The 16,299-nt window shown below is 45.5% G+C and overlaps 15 non-coding genes across 15 annotated transcripts; all 15 read right to left on the bottom strand.

The window, feature by feature from the left end:
• Nucleotides 1-418: 418 nt before the first annotated feature.
• Nucleotides 419-490, bottom strand: trnae-cuc (transfer RNA glutamic acid (anticodon CUC)). Its single transcript has one exon. It is a non-coding gene; the product is annotated as a tRNA-Glu (tRNA).
• Nucleotides 491-1,359: 869 nt separating this feature from the next.
• trnae-uuc (transfer RNA glutamic acid (anticodon UUC)) lies at nucleotides 1,360-1,431 on the bottom strand. The gene has a single exon. It is a non-coding gene; the product is annotated as a tRNA-Glu (tRNA).
• Nucleotides 1,432-2,316: 885 nt separating this feature from the next.
• On the bottom strand, nucleotides 2,317-2,388 carry trnae-cuc (transfer RNA glutamic acid (anticodon CUC)). Its single transcript has one exon. It is a non-coding gene; the product is annotated as a tRNA-Glu (tRNA).
• An 869-nt stretch (nucleotides 2,389-3,257) lies between these two features.
• Nucleotides 3,258-3,329, bottom strand: trnae-uuc (transfer RNA glutamic acid (anticodon UUC)). Its single transcript has one exon. It is a non-coding gene; the product is annotated as a tRNA-Glu (tRNA).
• An 885-nt stretch (nucleotides 3,330-4,214) lies between these two features.
• On the bottom strand, nucleotides 4,215-4,286 carry trnae-cuc (transfer RNA glutamic acid (anticodon CUC)). The gene has a single exon. It is a non-coding gene; the product is annotated as a tRNA-Glu (tRNA).
• Nucleotides 4,287-5,155: 869 nt separating this feature from the next.
• trnae-uuc (transfer RNA glutamic acid (anticodon UUC)) lies at nucleotides 5,156-5,227 on the bottom strand. The gene has a single exon. It is a non-coding gene; the product is annotated as a tRNA-Glu (tRNA).
• A 1,826-nt stretch (nucleotides 5,228-7,053) lies between these two features.
• Nucleotides 7,054-7,125, bottom strand: trnae-uuc (transfer RNA glutamic acid (anticodon UUC)). The gene has a single exon. It is a non-coding gene; the product is annotated as a tRNA-Glu (tRNA).
• An 885-nt stretch (nucleotides 7,126-8,010) lies between these two features.
• On the bottom strand, nucleotides 8,011-8,082 carry trnae-cuc (transfer RNA glutamic acid (anticodon CUC)). Its single transcript has one exon. It is a non-coding gene; the product is annotated as a tRNA-Glu (tRNA).
• Nucleotides 8,083-8,951: 869 nt separating this feature from the next.
• Nucleotides 8,952-9,023, bottom strand: trnae-uuc (transfer RNA glutamic acid (anticodon UUC)). Its single transcript has one exon. It is a non-coding gene; the product is annotated as a tRNA-Glu (tRNA).
• Nucleotides 9,024-9,908: 885 nt separating this feature from the next.
• Nucleotides 9,909-9,980, bottom strand: trnae-cuc (transfer RNA glutamic acid (anticodon CUC)). The gene has a single exon. It is a non-coding gene; the product is annotated as a tRNA-Glu (tRNA).
• A 1,826-nt stretch (nucleotides 9,981-11,806) lies between these two features.
• On the bottom strand, nucleotides 11,807-11,878 carry trnae-cuc (transfer RNA glutamic acid (anticodon CUC)). Its single transcript has one exon. It is a non-coding gene; the product is annotated as a tRNA-Glu (tRNA).
• An 869-nt stretch (nucleotides 11,879-12,747) lies between these two features.
• Nucleotides 12,748-12,819, bottom strand: trnae-uuc (transfer RNA glutamic acid (anticodon UUC)). Its single transcript has one exon. It is a non-coding gene; the product is annotated as a tRNA-Glu (tRNA).
• An 885-nt stretch (nucleotides 12,820-13,704) lies between these two features.
• Nucleotides 13,705-13,776, bottom strand: trnae-cuc (transfer RNA glutamic acid (anticodon CUC)). The gene has a single exon. It is a non-coding gene; the product is annotated as a tRNA-Glu (tRNA).
• Nucleotides 13,777-14,645: 869 nt separating this feature from the next.
• On the bottom strand, nucleotides 14,646-14,717 carry trnae-uuc (transfer RNA glutamic acid (anticodon UUC)). Its single transcript has one exon. It is a non-coding gene; the product is annotated as a tRNA-Glu (tRNA).
• Nucleotides 14,718-15,602: 885 nt separating this feature from the next.
• trnae-cuc (transfer RNA glutamic acid (anticodon CUC)) lies at nucleotides 15,603-15,674 on the bottom strand. The gene has a single exon. It is a non-coding gene; the product is annotated as a tRNA-Glu (tRNA).
• Between the last annotated feature and the right edge of the window lie 625 nt (nucleotides 15,675-16,299).

Genomic DNA, 16,299 nt, shown 5'->3' with positions numbered 1-16,299 from the left:
GAAGAAAGAGGTGCTGTGATGAGTTGATGTTGTTAAGGAGATGTCGTGCCAGGAGAGACATAAATGGCTAATGAGAACAGTTACTGTTCTGACACTGTGAGCTACAGTTAAAGGTTGGCGACAATTAAAGTGACAAGCAACAGGTCTTTTCCGAATCTTGGGAGAAATGGCAACAAAAATCTGCCCACAAACTTTGATCAGCGTCAACACATTTTAAAGAAATGTAGGCATTTTACAGAAGGCATGAAAGTGCATTGTATGTCGCTCTAATGGCTTGTCAGATTAAAGAATGATCGGCTGCCCGCTGCTCGATTAGCATTTATGTTGGCGAAAAAGCTAATGTTGATCAGGAGCAAGCATTGGGCTCAGTGATGGGACATTCGTTGGCACCAGAACGACGAGCACCAAGAAAGCAATCTTCCCTGACCGGGAATCGAACCCGGGCCGCGGCGGTGAGAGGGCCGAATCCTAACCACTAGACCACCAGGGAAGCTACGGCTGATGCATGCGAGAGAGGAGTCCAACCTTTTCTTTCCTAATTGTCCCTTTGAAATTCAGGTCTCTTTCGATCCAAAAAAAAGCTGCTCGCCCAAAATGGCATTTTCTTTTAGCACATTGGAACATAGAACATTCACGGCACAGTGGGAGGCCATTCGGCCCATCGTGTTTGTGACGGTCATCGAACAACATAAAACACTGGTTCAGACAATGACAGCACCAAGTTCGGGTAGGCATGCACACAAAATGGATGAAAGATGATGGACTTTGAGAGACGATGGGTTTTGCAGATGCCAGGATAAATAAACTGAAAGAGCTCATCAGCCTGCTTCTTTCAGATACTGAATGTCTTTATGCTCAAGAGATGTTCTCACTGCCTCAGGCCCATTATATCCAGTCGCACACTCCTTCCAATCTTGCACACCTCCCTTCGCTTTGAAACCGTGCATTTTTTTTTACACTGGGCCTCATTTTGAAGAAAGCGGTGCTGTGATCAGCTGGTGTTGTTAAGGAGATGTAGTGGCAGAAGAGACATAAAAGTCTAAAAAAACAGTGACTGTGCTGACACTGTGAGCTATAGTTCAAGGTTGGCGACAATTAGAGTGTCAGGCAGCAGATCTTTTCCAAATCTGTTAGAAATGGCAACAAAAACCTTCCCACAAACTTTGATCAGCGTCACGACTCTTTAAAAATAAATACTGGCATTTTACAGAAGGCAAGAAAGTACATTGTGTGTCACTCTAATGGGTTGTGAGATAAAGGAATGATGGGCAGCCCCTTGTTGCAACCACAGCAGTGTAAAACTGATAGCGATCAGGAGCAATCACTGGCATCAGAACGAACAGCACTTTGCAAATAACGTTCCCTGACTGGGAATCGAACACGGGCCGCGGCGGTGAAAGCGCCGAATCCTAACCACTAGACCACCAGGGAAGCACATGGCACGATCTTGCAGGCCATCAGTCCAAGCCTCTTTTTCCTATTTGTCTCTGCATTTCACGTCCCTTTCTCCCCAAACAAGCTGCTCGGCCAAAATGGCATTTTCTTTTCGTACATAGAAACACAGAACATTCAGGGCACAGAAGGAGGCCATTCGGCCCATCGTGTCTGCGACGGTCATCGAAGAACATGAAACACTTGTTCAGACAATGACAGCACCAAGTTCAGGTCGGCATGCACTCGAAATGGATGAAAGATGTTGGGCATTGAGGGACGATGGGTTTTGCTGATGCCAGGAGAAATAAACTCAAAGATCTCATCTCCCTCCTTTCAGGTACTGATAATGTTCAAGAGATGTTCTCACTGCCTCAGGCCCATTATCTCCAGTCGCACACTCCTTCCAATCTTGCACATCTTCCTTAGCTTTGAAAACGCTCATTTTTTACACTGGAATTCAATTTGAAGAAAGAGGTGCTGTGATTAGTTGGTGTTGTTAAGGAGATGTCGTGCCAGGAGAGACATAAATGACTAATGAGAACAGTTACTGTTCTGACACTGTGAGCTACAGTTAAAGGTTGGCGACAATTAAAGTGACAAGCAACAGGTCTTTTCCGAATCTTGGGAGAAATGGCAACAAAAATCTTCCCACAAACTTTGATCAGCGTCAACACATTTTAAAGAAATGTAGGCATTTTACAGAAGGCATGAAAGTGCATTGTATGTCGCTCTAATGGCTTGTTAGATTAAAGAATGATCGGCTGCCCGCTGCTCGATTAGCATTTATGTTGGCGAAAAAGCTAATGTTGATCAGGAGCAAGCATTGGGCTCAGTGATGGGACATTCGTTGGCACCAGAACGACGAGCACCAAGAAAGCAATCTTCCCTGACCGGGAATCGAACCCGGGCCGCGGCGGTGAGAGCGCCGAATCCTAACCACTAGACCACCAGGGAAGCTACGGCTGATGCATGCGAGAGAGGAGTCCAACCTTTTCTTTCCTAATTGTCCCTTTGAAATTCAGGTCTCTTTCGATCCAAAAAAAAGCTGCTCGCCCAAAATGGCATTTTCTTTTAGCACATTGGAACATAGAACATTCACGGCACAGTGGGAGGCCATTCGGCCCATCGTGTTTGTGACGGTCATCGAACAACATAAAACACTGGTTCAGACAATGACAGCACCAAGTTCGGGTAGGCATGCACACAAAATGGATGAAAGATGATGGACTTTGAGAGACGATGGGTTTTGCAGATGCCAGGATAAATAAACTGAAAGAGCTCATCAGCCTGCTTCTTTCAGATACTGAATGTCTTTATGCTCAAGAGATGTTCTCACTGCCTCAGGCCCATTATATCCAGTCGCACACTCCTTCCAATCTTGCACACCTCCCTTCGCTTTGAAACCGTGCATTTTTTTTTACACTGGGCCTCATTTTGAAGAAAGCGGTGCTGTGATCAGCTGGTGTTGTTAAGGAGATGTAGTGGCAGAAGAGACATAAAAGTCTAAAAAAACAGTGACTGTGCTGACACTGTGAGCTATAGTTCAAGGTTGGCGACAATTAGAGTGTCAGGCAGCAGATCTTTTCCAAATCTGTTAGAAATGGCAACAAAAACCTTCCCACAAACTTTGATCAGCGTCACGACTCTTTAAAAATAAATACTGGCATTTTACAGAAGGCAAGAAAGTACATTGTGTGTCACTCTAATGGGTTGTGAGATAAAGGAATGATGGGCAGCCCCTTGTTGCAACCACAGCAGTGTAAAACTGATAGCGATCAGGAGCAATCACTGGCATCAGAACGAACAGCACTTTGCAAATAACGTTCCCTGACCGGGAATCGAACACGGGCCGCGGCGGTGAAAGCGCCGAATCCTAACCACTAGACCACCAGGGAAGCACATGGCACGATCTTGCAGGCCATCAGTCCAAGCCTCTTTTTCCTATTTGTCTCTGCATTTCACGTCCCTTTCTCCCCAAACAAGCTGCTCGGCCAAAATGGCATTTTCTTTTCGTACATAGAAACACAGAACATTCAGGGCACAGAAGGAGGCCATTCGGCCCATCGTGTCTGCGACGGTCATCGAAGAACATGAAACACTTGTTCAGACAATGACAGCACCAAGTTCAGGTCGGCATGCACTCGAAATGGATGAAAGATGTTGGGCATTGAGGGACGATGGGTTTTGCTGATGCCAGGAGAAATAAACTCAAAGATCTCATCTCCCTCCTTTCAGGTACTGATAATGTTCAAGAGATGTTCTCACTGCCTCAGGCCCATTATCTCCAGTCGCACACTCCTTCCAATCTTGCACATCTTCCTTAGCTTTGAAAACGCTCATTTTTTACACTGGAATTCAATTTGAAGAAAGAGGTGCTGTGATTAGTTGGTGTTGTTAAGGAGATGTCGTGCCAGGAGAGACATAAATGACTAATGAGAACAGTTACTGTTCTGACACTGTGAGCTACAGTTAAAGGTTGGCGACAATTAAAGTGACAAGCAACAGGTCTTTTCCGAATCTTGGGAGAAATGGCAACAAAAATCTTCCCACAAACTTTGATCAGCGTCAACACATTTTAAAGAAATGTAGGCATTTTACAGAAGGCATGAAAGTGCATTGTATGTCGCTCTAATGGCTTGTTAGATTAAAGAATGATCGGCTGCCCGCTGCTCGATTAGCATTTATGTTGGCGAAAAAGCTAATGTTGATCAGGAGCAAGCATTGGGCTCAGTGATGGCACATTCGTTGGCACCAGAACGACGAGCACCAAGAAAGCAATCTTCCCTGACCGGGAATCGAACCCGGGCCGCGGCGGTGAGAGCGCCGAATCCTAACCACTAGACCACCAGGGAAGCTACGGCTGATGCATGCGAGAGAGGAGTCCAACCTTTTCTTTCCTAATTGTCCCTTTGAAATTCAGGTCTCTTTCGATCCAAAAAAAAGCTGCTCGCCCAAAATGGCATTTTCTTTTAGCACATTGGAACATAGAACATTCACGGCACAGTGGGAGGCCATTCGGCCCATCGTGTTTGTGACGGTCATCGAACAACATAAAACACTGGTTCAGACAATGACAGCACCAAGTTCGGGTAGGCATGCACACAAAATGGATGAAAGATGATGGACTTTGAGAGACGATGGGTTTTGCAGATGCCAGGATAAATAAACTGAAAGAGCTCATCAGCCTGCTTCTTTCAGATACTGAATGTCTTTATGCTCAAGAGATGTTCTCACTGCCTCAGGCCCATTATATCCAGTCGCACACTCCTTCCAATCTTGCACACCTCCCTTCGCTTTGAAACCGTGCATTTTTTTTTACACTGGGCCTCATTTTGAAGAAAGCGGTGCTGTGATCAGCTGGTGTTGTTAAGGAGATGTAGTGGCAGAAGAGACATAAAAGTCTAAAAAAACAGTGACTGTGCTGACACTGTGAGCTATAGTTCAAGGTTGGCGACAATTAGAGTGTCAGGCAGCAGATCTTTTCCAAATCTGTTAGAAAAGGCAACAAAAACCTTCCCACAAACTTTGATCAGCGTCACGACTCTTTAAAAATAAATACTGGCATTTTACAGAAGGCAAGAAAGTACATTGTGTGTCACTCTAATGGGTTGTGAGATAAAGGAATGATGGGCAGCCCCTTGTTGCAACCACAGCAGTGTAAAACTGATAGCGATCAGGAGCAATCACTGGCATCAGAACGAACAGCACTTTGCAAATAACGTTCCCTGACCGGGAATCGAACCCGGGCCGCGGCGGTGAAAGCGCCGAATCCTAACCACTAGACCACCAGGGAAGCACATGGCACGATCTTGCAGGCCATCAGTCCAAGCCTCTTTTTCCTATTTGTCTCTGCATTTCACGTCCCTTTCTCCCCAAACAAGCTGCTCGGCCAAAATGTCATTTTCTTTTCGTACATAGAAACACAGAACATTCAGGGCACAGAAGGAGGCCATTCGGCCCATCGTGTCTGCGACGGTCATCGAAGAACATGAAACACTTGTTCAGACAATGACAGCACCAAGTTCGGGTCGGCATGCATTCGAAATGGATGAAAGATGTTGGGCATTGAGGGACGATGGGTTTTGCTGATGCCAGGAGAAATAAACTCAAAGATCTCATCTCCCTCCTTTCAGGTACTGATAATGTTCAAGAGATGTTCTCACTGCCTCAGGCCCATTATCTCCAGTCGCACACTCCTTCCAATCTTGCACATCTTCCTTAGCTTTGAAAACGCTCATTTTTTACACTGGAATTCAATTTGAAGAAAGAGGTGCTGTGATTAGTTGGTGTTGTTAAGGAGATGTCGTGCCAGGAGAGACATAAATGGCTAATGAGAACAGTTACTGTTCTGACACTGTGAGCTACAGTTAAAGGTTGGCGACAATTAAAGTGACAAGCAACAGGTCTTTTCCGAATCTTGGGAGAAATGGCAACAAAAATCTTCCCACAAACTTTGATCAGCGTCAACACATTTTAAAGAAATGTAGGCTTTTTACAGAAGGCATGAAAGTGCATTGTATGTCGCTCTAATGGCTTGTTAGATTAAAGAATGATCGGCTGCCCGCTGCTCGATTAGCATTGATGTTGGCGAAAAAGCTAATGTTGATCAGGAGCAAGCATTGGGCTCAGTGATGGGACATTCGTTGGCACCAGAACGACGAGCACCAAGAAAGCAATCTTCCCTGACCGGGAATATAACCCAGGCCACGGCGGTGAAAGCGCCGAATACTAACCACTAGACCACCAGGGAAGCTACGGCTGATGCATGCGAGAGAGGAGTCCAACCTTTTCTTTCCTAATTGTCCCTTTGAAATTCAGGTCTCTTTCGATCCAAAAAAAAGCTGCTCGCCCAAAATGGCATTTTCTTTTAGCACATTGGAACATAGAACATTCACGGCACAGTGGGAGGCCATTCGGCCCATCGTGTTTGTGACGGTCATCGAACAACATAAAACACTGGTTCAGACAATGACAGCACCAAGTTCGGGTAGGCATGCACACAAAATGGATGAAAGATGATGGACTTTGAGAGACGATGGGTTTTGCAGATGCCAGGATAAATAAACTGAAAGAGCTCATCAGCCTGCTTCTTTCAGATACTGAATGTCTTTATGCTCAAGAGATGTTCTCACTGCCTCAGGCCCATTATATCCAGTCGCACACTCCTTCCAATCTTGCACACCTCCCTTCGCTTTGAAACCGTGCATTTTTTTTTACACTGGGCCTCATTTTGAAGAAAGCGGTGCTGTGATCAGCTGGTGTTGTTAAGGAAATGTAGTGGCAGAAGAGACATAAAAGTCTAAAAAAACAGTGACTGTGCTGACACTGTGAGCTATAGTTAAAGGTTGGCGACAATTAGAGTGTCAGGCAGCAGATCTTTTCCAAATCTGTTAGAAATGGCAACAAAAACCTTCCCACAAACTTTGATCAGCGTCACGACTCTTTAAAAATAAATACTGGCATTTTACAGAAGGCAAGAAAGTACATTGTGTGTCACTCTAATGGGTTGTGAGATAAAGGAATGATGGGCAGCCCCTTGTTGCAACCACAGCAGTGTAAAACTGATAGCGATCAGGAGCAATCACTGGCATCAGAACGAACAGCACTTTGCAAATAACGCTCCCTGACCGGGAATCGAACACGGGCCGCGGCGGTGAAAGCGCCGAATCCTAACCACTAGACCACCAGGGAAGCACATGGCACGACCTTGCAGGCCATCAGTCCAAGCCTCTTTTTCCTATTTGTCTCTGCATTTCACGTCCCTTTCTCCCCAAACAAGCTGCTCGGCCAAAATGGCATTTTCTTTTCGTACATAGAAACACAGAACATTCAGGGCACAGAAGGAGGCCATTCGGCCCATCGTGTCTGCGACGGTCATCGAAGAACATGAAACACTTGTTCAGACAATGACAGCACCAAGTTCGGGTCGGCATGCACTCAAAATGGATGAAAGATGTTGGGCATTGAGGGACGATGCGTTTTGCTGATGCCAGGAGAAATAAACTCAAAGATCTCATCTCCCTCCTTTCAGGTACTGATAATGTTCAAGAGATGTTCTCACTGCCTCAGGCCCATTATCTCCAGTCGCACACTCCTTCCAATCTTGCACATCTTCCTTAGCTTTGAAAACGCTCATTTTTTACACTGGAATTCAATTTGAAGAAAGAGGTGCTGTGATTAGTTGGTGTTGTTAAGGAGATGTCGTGCCAGGAGAGACATAAATGACTAATGAGAACAGTTACTGTTCTGACACTGTGAGCTACAGTTAAAGGTTGGCGACAATTAAAGTGACAAGCAACAGGTCTTTTCCGAATCTTGGGAGAAATGGCAACAAAAATCTTCCCACAAACTTTGATCAGCGTCAACACATTTTAAAGAAATGTAGGCATTTTACAGAAGGCATGAAAGTGCATTGTATGTCGCTCTAATGGCTTGTTAGATTAAAGAATGATCGGCTGCCCGCTGCTCGATTAGCATTTATGTTGGCGAAAAAGCTAATGTTGATCAGGAGCAAGCATTGGGCTCAGTGATGGCACATTCGTTGGCACCAGAACGACGAGCACCAAGAAAGCAATCTTCCCTGACCGGGAATCGAACCCGGGCCGCGGCGGTGAGAGCGCCGAATCCTAACCACTAGACCACCAGGGAAGCTACGGCTGATGCATGCGAGAGAGGAGTCCAACCTTTTCTTTCCTAATTGTCCCTTTGAAATTCAGGTCTCTTTCGATCCAAAAAAAAGCTGCTCGCCCAAAATGGCATTTTCTTTTAGCACATTGGAACATAGAACATTCACGGCACAGTGGGAGGCCATTCGGCCCATCGTGTTTGTGACGGTCATCGAACAACATAAAACACTGGTTCAGACAATGACAGCACCAAGTTCGGGTAGGCATGCACACAAAATGGATGAAAGATGATGGACTTTGAGAGACGATGGGTTTTGCAGATGCCAGGATAAATAAACTGAAAGAGCTCATCAGCCTGCTTCTTTCAGATACTGAATGTCTTTATGCTCAAGAGATGTTCTCACTGCCTCAGGCCCATTATATCCAGTCGCACACTCCTTCCAATCTTGCACACCTCCCTTCGCTTTGAAACCGTGCATTTTTTTTTACACTGGGCCTCATTTTGAAGAAAGCGGTGCTGTGATCAGCTGGTGTTGTAAAGGAGATGTAGTGGCAGAAGAGACATAAAAGTCTAAAAAAACAGTGACTGTGCTGACACTGTGAGCTATAGTTAAAGGTTGGCGACAATTAGAGTGTCAGGCAGCAGATCTTTTCCAAATCTGTTAGAAATGGCAACAAAAACCTTCCCACAAACTTTGATCAGCGTCACGACTCTTTAAAAATAAATACTGGCATTTTACAGAAGGCAAGAAAGTACATTGTGTGTCACTCTAATGGGTTGTGAGATAAAGGAATGATGGGCAGCCCCTTGTTGCAACCACAGCAGTGTAAAACTGATAGCGATCAGGAGCAATCACTGGCATCAGAACAAACAGCACTTTGCAAATAACGTTCCCTGACCGGGAATCGAACACGGGCCGCGGCGGTGAAAGCGCCGAATCCTAACCACTAGACCACCAGGGAAGCACATGGCACGACCTTGCAGGCCATCAGTCCAAGCCTCTTTTTCCTATTTGTCTCTGCATTTCACGTCCCTTTCTCCCCAAACAAGCTGCTCGGCCAAAATGGCATTTTCTTTTCGTACATAGAAACACAGAACATTCAGGGCACAGAAGGAGGCCATTCGGCCCATCGTGTCTGCGACGGTCATCGAAGAACATGAAACACTTGTTCAGACAATGACAGCACCAAGTTCAGGTCGGCATGCACTCGAAATGGATGAAAGATGTTGGGCATTGAGGGACGATGGGTTTTGCTGATGCCAGGAGAAATAAACTCAAAGATCTCATCTCCCTCCTTTCAGGTACTGATAATGTTCAAGAGATGTTCTCACTGCCTCAGGCCCATTATCTCCAGTCGCACACTCCTTCCAATCTTGCACATCTTCCTTAGCTTTGAAAACGCTCATTTTTTACACTGGAATTCAATTTGAAGAAAGAGGTGCTGTGATTAGTTGGTGTTGTTAAGGAGATGTCGTGCCAGGAGAGACATAAATGACTAATGAGAACAGTTACTGTTCTGACACTGTGAGCTACAGTTAAAGGTTGGCGACAATTAAAGTGACAAGCAACAGGTCTTTTCCGAATCTTGGGAGAAATGGCAACAAAAATCTTCCCACAAACTTTGATCAGCGTCAACACATTTTAAAGAAATGTAGGCATTTTACAGAAGGCATGAAAGTGCATTGTATGTCGCTCTAATGGCTTGTTAGATTAAAGAATGATCGGCTGCCCGCTGCTCGATTAGCATTTATGTTGGCGAAAAAGCTAATGTTGATCAGGAGCAAGCATTGGGCTCAGTGATGGGACATTCGTTGGCACCAGAACAACGAGCACCAAGAAAGCAATCTTCCCTGACCGGGAATAGAACCCGGGCCGCGGCGGTGAGAGCGCCGAATCCTAACCACTAGACCACCAGGGAAGCTACGGCTGTTGCATGCGAGAGAGGAGTCCAACCTTTTCTTTCCTAATTGTCCCTTTGAAATTCAGGTCTCTTTCGATCCAAAAAAAAGCTGCTCGCCCAAAATGGCATTTTCTTTTAGCACATTGGAACATAGAACATTCACGGCACAGTGGGAGGCCATTCGGCCCATCGTGTTTGTGACGGTCATCGAACAACATAAAACACTGGTTCAGACAATGACAGCACCAAGTTCGGGTAGGCAAGCACACAAAATGGATGAAAGATGATGGACTTTGAGAGACGATGGGTTTTGCAGATGCCAGGATAAATAAACTGAAAGAGCTCATCAGCCTGCTTCTTTCAGATACTGAATGTCTTTATGCTCAAGAGATGTTCTCACTGCCTCAGGCCCATTATATCCAGTCGCACACTCCTTCCAATCTTGCACACCTCCCTTCGCTTTGAAACCGTGCATTTTTTTTTACACTGGGCCTCATTTTGAAGAAAGGGGTGCTGTGATCAGCTGGTGTTGTTAAGGAAATGTAGTGGCAGAAGAGACATAAAAGTCTAAAAAAACAGTGACTGTGCTGACACTGTGAGCTATAGTTAAAGGTTGGCGACAATTGGAGTGTCAGGCAGCAGATCTTTTCCAAATCTGTTAGAAATGGCAACAAAAACCTTCCCACAAACTTTGATCAGCGTCACGACTCTTTAAAAATAAATACTGGCATTTTACAGAAGGCAAGAAAGTACATTGTGTGTCACTCTAATGGGTTGTGAGATAAAGGAATGATGGGCAGCCCCTTGTTGCAACCACAGCAGTGTAAAACTGATAGCGATCAGGAGCAATCACTGGCATTAGAATGAACAGCACTTTGCAAATAACTTTCCCTGACCGGGAATCGAACACGGGCCGCGGCTGTGAAAGCGCCGAATCCTAACCACTAGACCACCAGGGAAGCACATGGCACGATCTTGCAGGCCATCAGTCCAAGCCTCTTTTTCCTATTTGTCTCTGCATTTCACGTCCCTTTCTCCCCAAACAAGCTGCTCGGCCAAAATGGCATTTTCTTTTCGTACATAGAAACACAGAACATTCAGGGCACAGAAGGAGGCCATTCGGCCCATCGTGTCTGCGACGGTCATCGAAGAACATGAAACACTTGTTCAGACAATGACAGCACCAAGTTCAGGTCGGCATGCACTCGAAATGGATGAAAGATGTTGGGCATTGAGGGACGATGGGTTTTGCTGATGCCAGGAGAAATAAACTCAAAGATCTCATCTCCCTCCTTTCAGGTACTGATAATGTTCAAGAGATGTTCTCACTGCCTCAGGCCCATTATCTCCAGTCGCACACTCCTTCCAATCTTGCACATCTTCCTTAGCTTTGAAAACGCTCATTTTTTACACTGGAATTCAATTTGAAGAAAGAGGTGCTGTGATTCGTTGGTGTTGTTAAGGAGATGTCGTGCCAGGAGAGATATAAATGGCTAATGAGAACAGTTACTGTTCTGACACTGTGAGCTACAGTTAAAGGTTGGCGACAATTAAAGTGACAAGCAACAGGTCTTTTCCGAATCTTGGGAGAAATGGCAACAAAAATCTTCCCACAAACTTTGATCAGCGTCAACACATTTTAAAGAAATGTAGGCATTTTACAGAAGGCATGAAAGTGCATTGTATGTCGCTCTAATGGCTTGTTAGATTAAAGAATGATCGGCTGCCCGCTGCTCGATTAGCATTTATGTTGGCGAAAAAGCTAATGTTGATCAGGAGCAAGCATTGGGCTCAGTGATGGGACATTCGTTGGCACCAGAACGACGAGCACCAAGAAAGCAATCTTCCCTGACCGGGAATAGAACCCGGGCCACGGCGGTGAGAGCGCCGAATCCTAACCACTAGACCACCAGGGAAGCTACGGCTGATGCATGCGAGAGAGGAGTCCAACCTTTTCTTTCCTAATTGTCCCTTTGAAATTCAGGTCTCTTTCGATCCAAAAAAAAGCTGCTCGCCCAAAATGGCATTTTCTTTTAGCACATTGGAACATAGAACATTCACGGCACAGTGGGAGGCCATTCGGCCCATCGTGTCTGTGACGGTCATCGAACAACATAAAACACTGGTTCAGACAATGACAACACCAAGTTCGGGTAGGCATGCACACAAAATGGATGAAAGATGATGGACTTTGAGAGACGATGGGTTTTGCAGATGCCAGGATAAATAAACTGAAAGAGCTCATCAGCCTGCTTCTTTCAGATACTGAATGTCTTTATGCTCAAGAGATGTTCTCACTGCCTCAGGCCCATTATATCCAGTCGCACACTCCTTCCAATCTTGCGCACCTCCCTTCGCTTTGAAACCGTGCATTTTTTTTTACACTGGGCCTCATTTTGAAGAAAGCGGTGCTGTGATCAGCTGGTGTTGTTAAGGAGATGTAGTGGCAGAAGAGACATAAAAGTCTAAAAAAACAGTGACTGTGCTGACACTGTGAGCTATAGTTAAAGGTTGGCGACAATTAGAGTGTCAGGCAGCAGATCTTTTCCAAATCTGTTAGAAATGGCAACAAAAACCTTCCCACAAACTTTGATCAGCGTCACGACTCTTTAAAAATAAATACTGGCATTTTACAGAAGGCAAGAAAGTACATTGTGTGTCACTCTAATGGGTTGTGAGATAAAGGAATGATGGGCAGCCCCTTGTTGCAACCACAGCAGTGTAAAACTGATAGCGATCAGGAGCAATCACTGGCATCAGAACGAACAGCACTTTGCAAATAACGTTCCCTGACCGGGAATCGAACACGGGCCGCGGCGGTGAAAGCGCCGAATCCTAACCACTAGACCACCAGGGAAGCACATGGCACGATCTTGCAGGCCATCAGTCCAAGCCTCTTTTTCCTATTTGTCTCTGCATTTCACGTCCCTTTCTCCCCAAACAAGCTGCTCGGCCAAAATGCCATTTTCTTTTCGTACATAGAAACACAGAACATTCAGGGCACAGAAGGAGGCCATTCGGCCCATCGTGTCTGCGACGGTCATCGAAGAACATGAAACACTTGTTCAGACAATGACAGCACCAAGTTCGGGTCGGCATGCACTCGAAATGGATGAAAGATGTTGGGCATTGAGGGAAGATGGGTTTTGCTGATGCCAGGAGAAATAAACTCAAAGATCTCATCTCCCTCCTTTCAGGTACTGATAATGTTCAAGAGATGTTCTCACTGCCTCAGGCCCATTATCTCCAGTCGCACACTCCTTCCAATCTTGCACATCTTCCTTAGCTTTGAAAACGCTCATTTTTTACACTGGAATTCAATTTGAAGAAAGAGGTGCTGTGATTAGTTGGTGTTGTTAAGGAGATGTCATGCCAGGAGAGACATGAATGGCTAATGAGAACAGTTACTGTTCTGACACTGTGAGCTACAGTTAAAGGTTGGCGACAATTAAAGTGACAAGCAACAGGTCTTTTCCGAATCTTGGGAGAAATGGCAACAAAAATCTTCCCACAAACTTTGATCAGCGTCAACACATTTTAAAGAAATGTAGGCATTTTACAGAAGGCATGAAAGTGCATTGTATGTCGCTCTAATGGCTTGTTAGATTAAAGAATGATCGGCTGCCCGCTGCTCGATTAGCATTTATGTTGGCGAAAAAGCTAATGTTGATCAGGAGCAAGCATTGGGCTCAGTGATGGGACATTCGTTGGCACCAGAACAACGAGCACCAAGAAAGCAATCTTCCCTGACCGGGAATCGAACCCTGGCCGCGGCGGTGAGAGCACCGAATCCTAACCACTAGACCACCAGGGAAGCTACGGCTGATGCATGCGAGAGAGGAGTCCAACCTTTTCTTTCCTAATTGTCCCTTTGAAATTCAGGTCTCTTTCGATCCAAAAAAAAGCTGCTCGCCCAAAATGGCATTTTCTTTTAGCACATTGGAACATAGAACATTCACGGCACAGTGGGAGGCCATTCGGCCCATCGTGTCTGTGACGGTCATCGAACAACATAAAACACTGGTTCAGACAATGACAACACCAAGTTCGGGTAGGCATGCACACAAAATGGATGAAAGATGATGGACTTTGAGAGACGATGGGTTTTGCAGATGCCAGGATAAATAAACTGAAAGAGCTCATCAGCCTGCTTCTTTCAGATACTGAATGTCTTTATGCTCAAGAGATGTTCTCACTGCCTCAGGCCCATTATATCCAATCGCACACTCCTTCCAATCTTGCACACCTCCCTTCGCTTTGAAACCGTGCATTTTTTTTTACACTGGGCCTCATTTTGAAGAAAGCGGTGCTGTGATCAGCTGGTGTTGTTAAGGAGATGTAGTGGCAGAAGAGACATAAAAGTCTAAAAAAACAGTGACTGTGCTGACACTGTGAGCTATAGTTAAAGGTTGGCGACAATTAGAGTGTCAGGCAGCAGATCTTTTCCAAATCTGCTGGAAATGGCAACAAAAACCTTCCCACAAACTTTGATCAGCATCACGACTCTTTAAAAATAAATACTGGCATTTTACAGAAGGCAAGAAAGTACATTGTGTGTCACTCTAATGGGTTGTGAGATAAAGGAATGATGGGCAGCCCCTTGTTGCAACCACAGCAGTGTAAAACTGATAGCGATCAGGAGCAATCACTGGCATCAGAACGAGCAGCACTTTGCAAATAACGTTCCCTGACCGGGAATCGAACCCGGGCCGCAGCGGTGAAAGCGCCGAATCCTAACCACAAGACCACCAGGGAAGCACATGGCACGATCTTGCAGGCCATCAGTCCAAGCCTCTTTTTCCTATTTGTCTCTGCATTTCACGTCCCTTTCTCCCCAAACAAGCTGCTCGGCCAAAATGGCATTTTCTTTTCGTACATCGAAACACAGAACATTCAGGGCACAGAAGGAGGCCATTCGGCCCATCGTGTCTGCGACGGTCATCGAAGAACATGAAACACTTGTTCAGACAATGACAGCACCAAGTTCGGGTCGGCATGCACTCGAAATGGATGAAAGATGTTGGGCATTGAGGGACGATGGGTTTTGCTGATGCCAGGAGAAATAAACTCAAAGATCTCATCTCCCTCCTTTCAGGTACTGATAATGTTCAAGAGATGTTCTCACTGCCTCAGGCCCATTATCTCCAGTCGCACACTCCTTCCAATCTTGCACATCTTCCTTAGCTTTGAAAACGCTCATTTTTTACACTGGAATTCAATTTGAAGAAAGAGGTGCTGTGATTAGTTGGTGTTGTTAAGGAGATGTCGTGCCAGGAGAGACATAAATGGCTAATGAGAACAGTTACTGTTCTGACACTGTGAGCTACAGTTAAAGGTTGGCGACAATTAAAGTGACAAGCAACAGGTCTTTTCCGAATCTTGGGAGAAATGGCAACAAAAATCTTCCCACAAACTTTGATCAGCGTCAACACATTTTAAAGAAATGTAGGCATTTTACAGAAGGCATGAAAGTGCATTGTATGTCGCTCGAATGGCTTGTTAGATTAAAGAATGATCGGCTGCCCGCTGCTCGATTAGCATTTACGTTGGCGAAAAAGCTAATGTTGATCAGGAGCAAGCATTGGGCTCAGTGATGGGACATTCGTTGGCACCAGAACAACGAGCACCAAGAAAGCAATCTTCCCTGACCGGGAATCGAACCCGGGCCGCGGCGGTGAGAGCGCCAAATCCTAACCACTAGACCACCAGGGAAGCTACGGCTGATGCATGCGAGAGAGGAGTCCAACCTTTTCTTTCCTAATTGTCCCTTTGAAATTCAGGTCTCTTTCGATCCAAAAAAAAGCTGCTCGCCCAAAATGGCATTTTCTTTTAGCACATTGGAACATAGAACATTCACGGCACAGTGGGAGGCCATTCGGCCCATCGTGTTTGTGACGGTCATCGAACAACATAAAACACTGGTTCAGACAATGACAGCACCAAGTTCGGGTAGGCATGCACACAAAATGGATGAAAGATGATGGACTTTGAGAGACGATGGGTTTTGCAGATGCCAGGATAAATAAACTGAAAGAGCTCATCAGCCTGCTTCTTTCAGATACTGAATGTCTTTATGCTCAAGAGATGTTCTCACTGCCTCAGGCCCATTATATCCAGTCGCACACTCATTCCAATCTTGCACACCTCCCTTCGCTTTGAAACCGTGCATTTTTTTTTACACTGGGCCTCATTTTGAAGAAAGCGGTGCTGTGATCAGCTGGTGTTGTTAAGGAGATGTAGTGGCAGAAGAGACATAAAAGTCTAAAAAAACAGTGACTGTTCTGACACTGTGAGCTATAGTTAAAGGTTGGCGACAATTAGAGTGTCAGGCAGCAGA

This window comes from Heptranchias perlo, chromosome 2 (assembly GCF_035084215.1).
Source record: "Heptranchias perlo isolate sHepPer1 chromosome 2, sHepPer1.hap1, whole genome shotgun sequence".
NCBI lineage: Eukaryota > Metazoa > Chordata > Chondrichthyes > Hexanchiformes > Hexanchidae > Heptranchias > Heptranchias perlo.
This window is presented reverse-complemented; position numbering and strand designations above follow the sequence as displayed.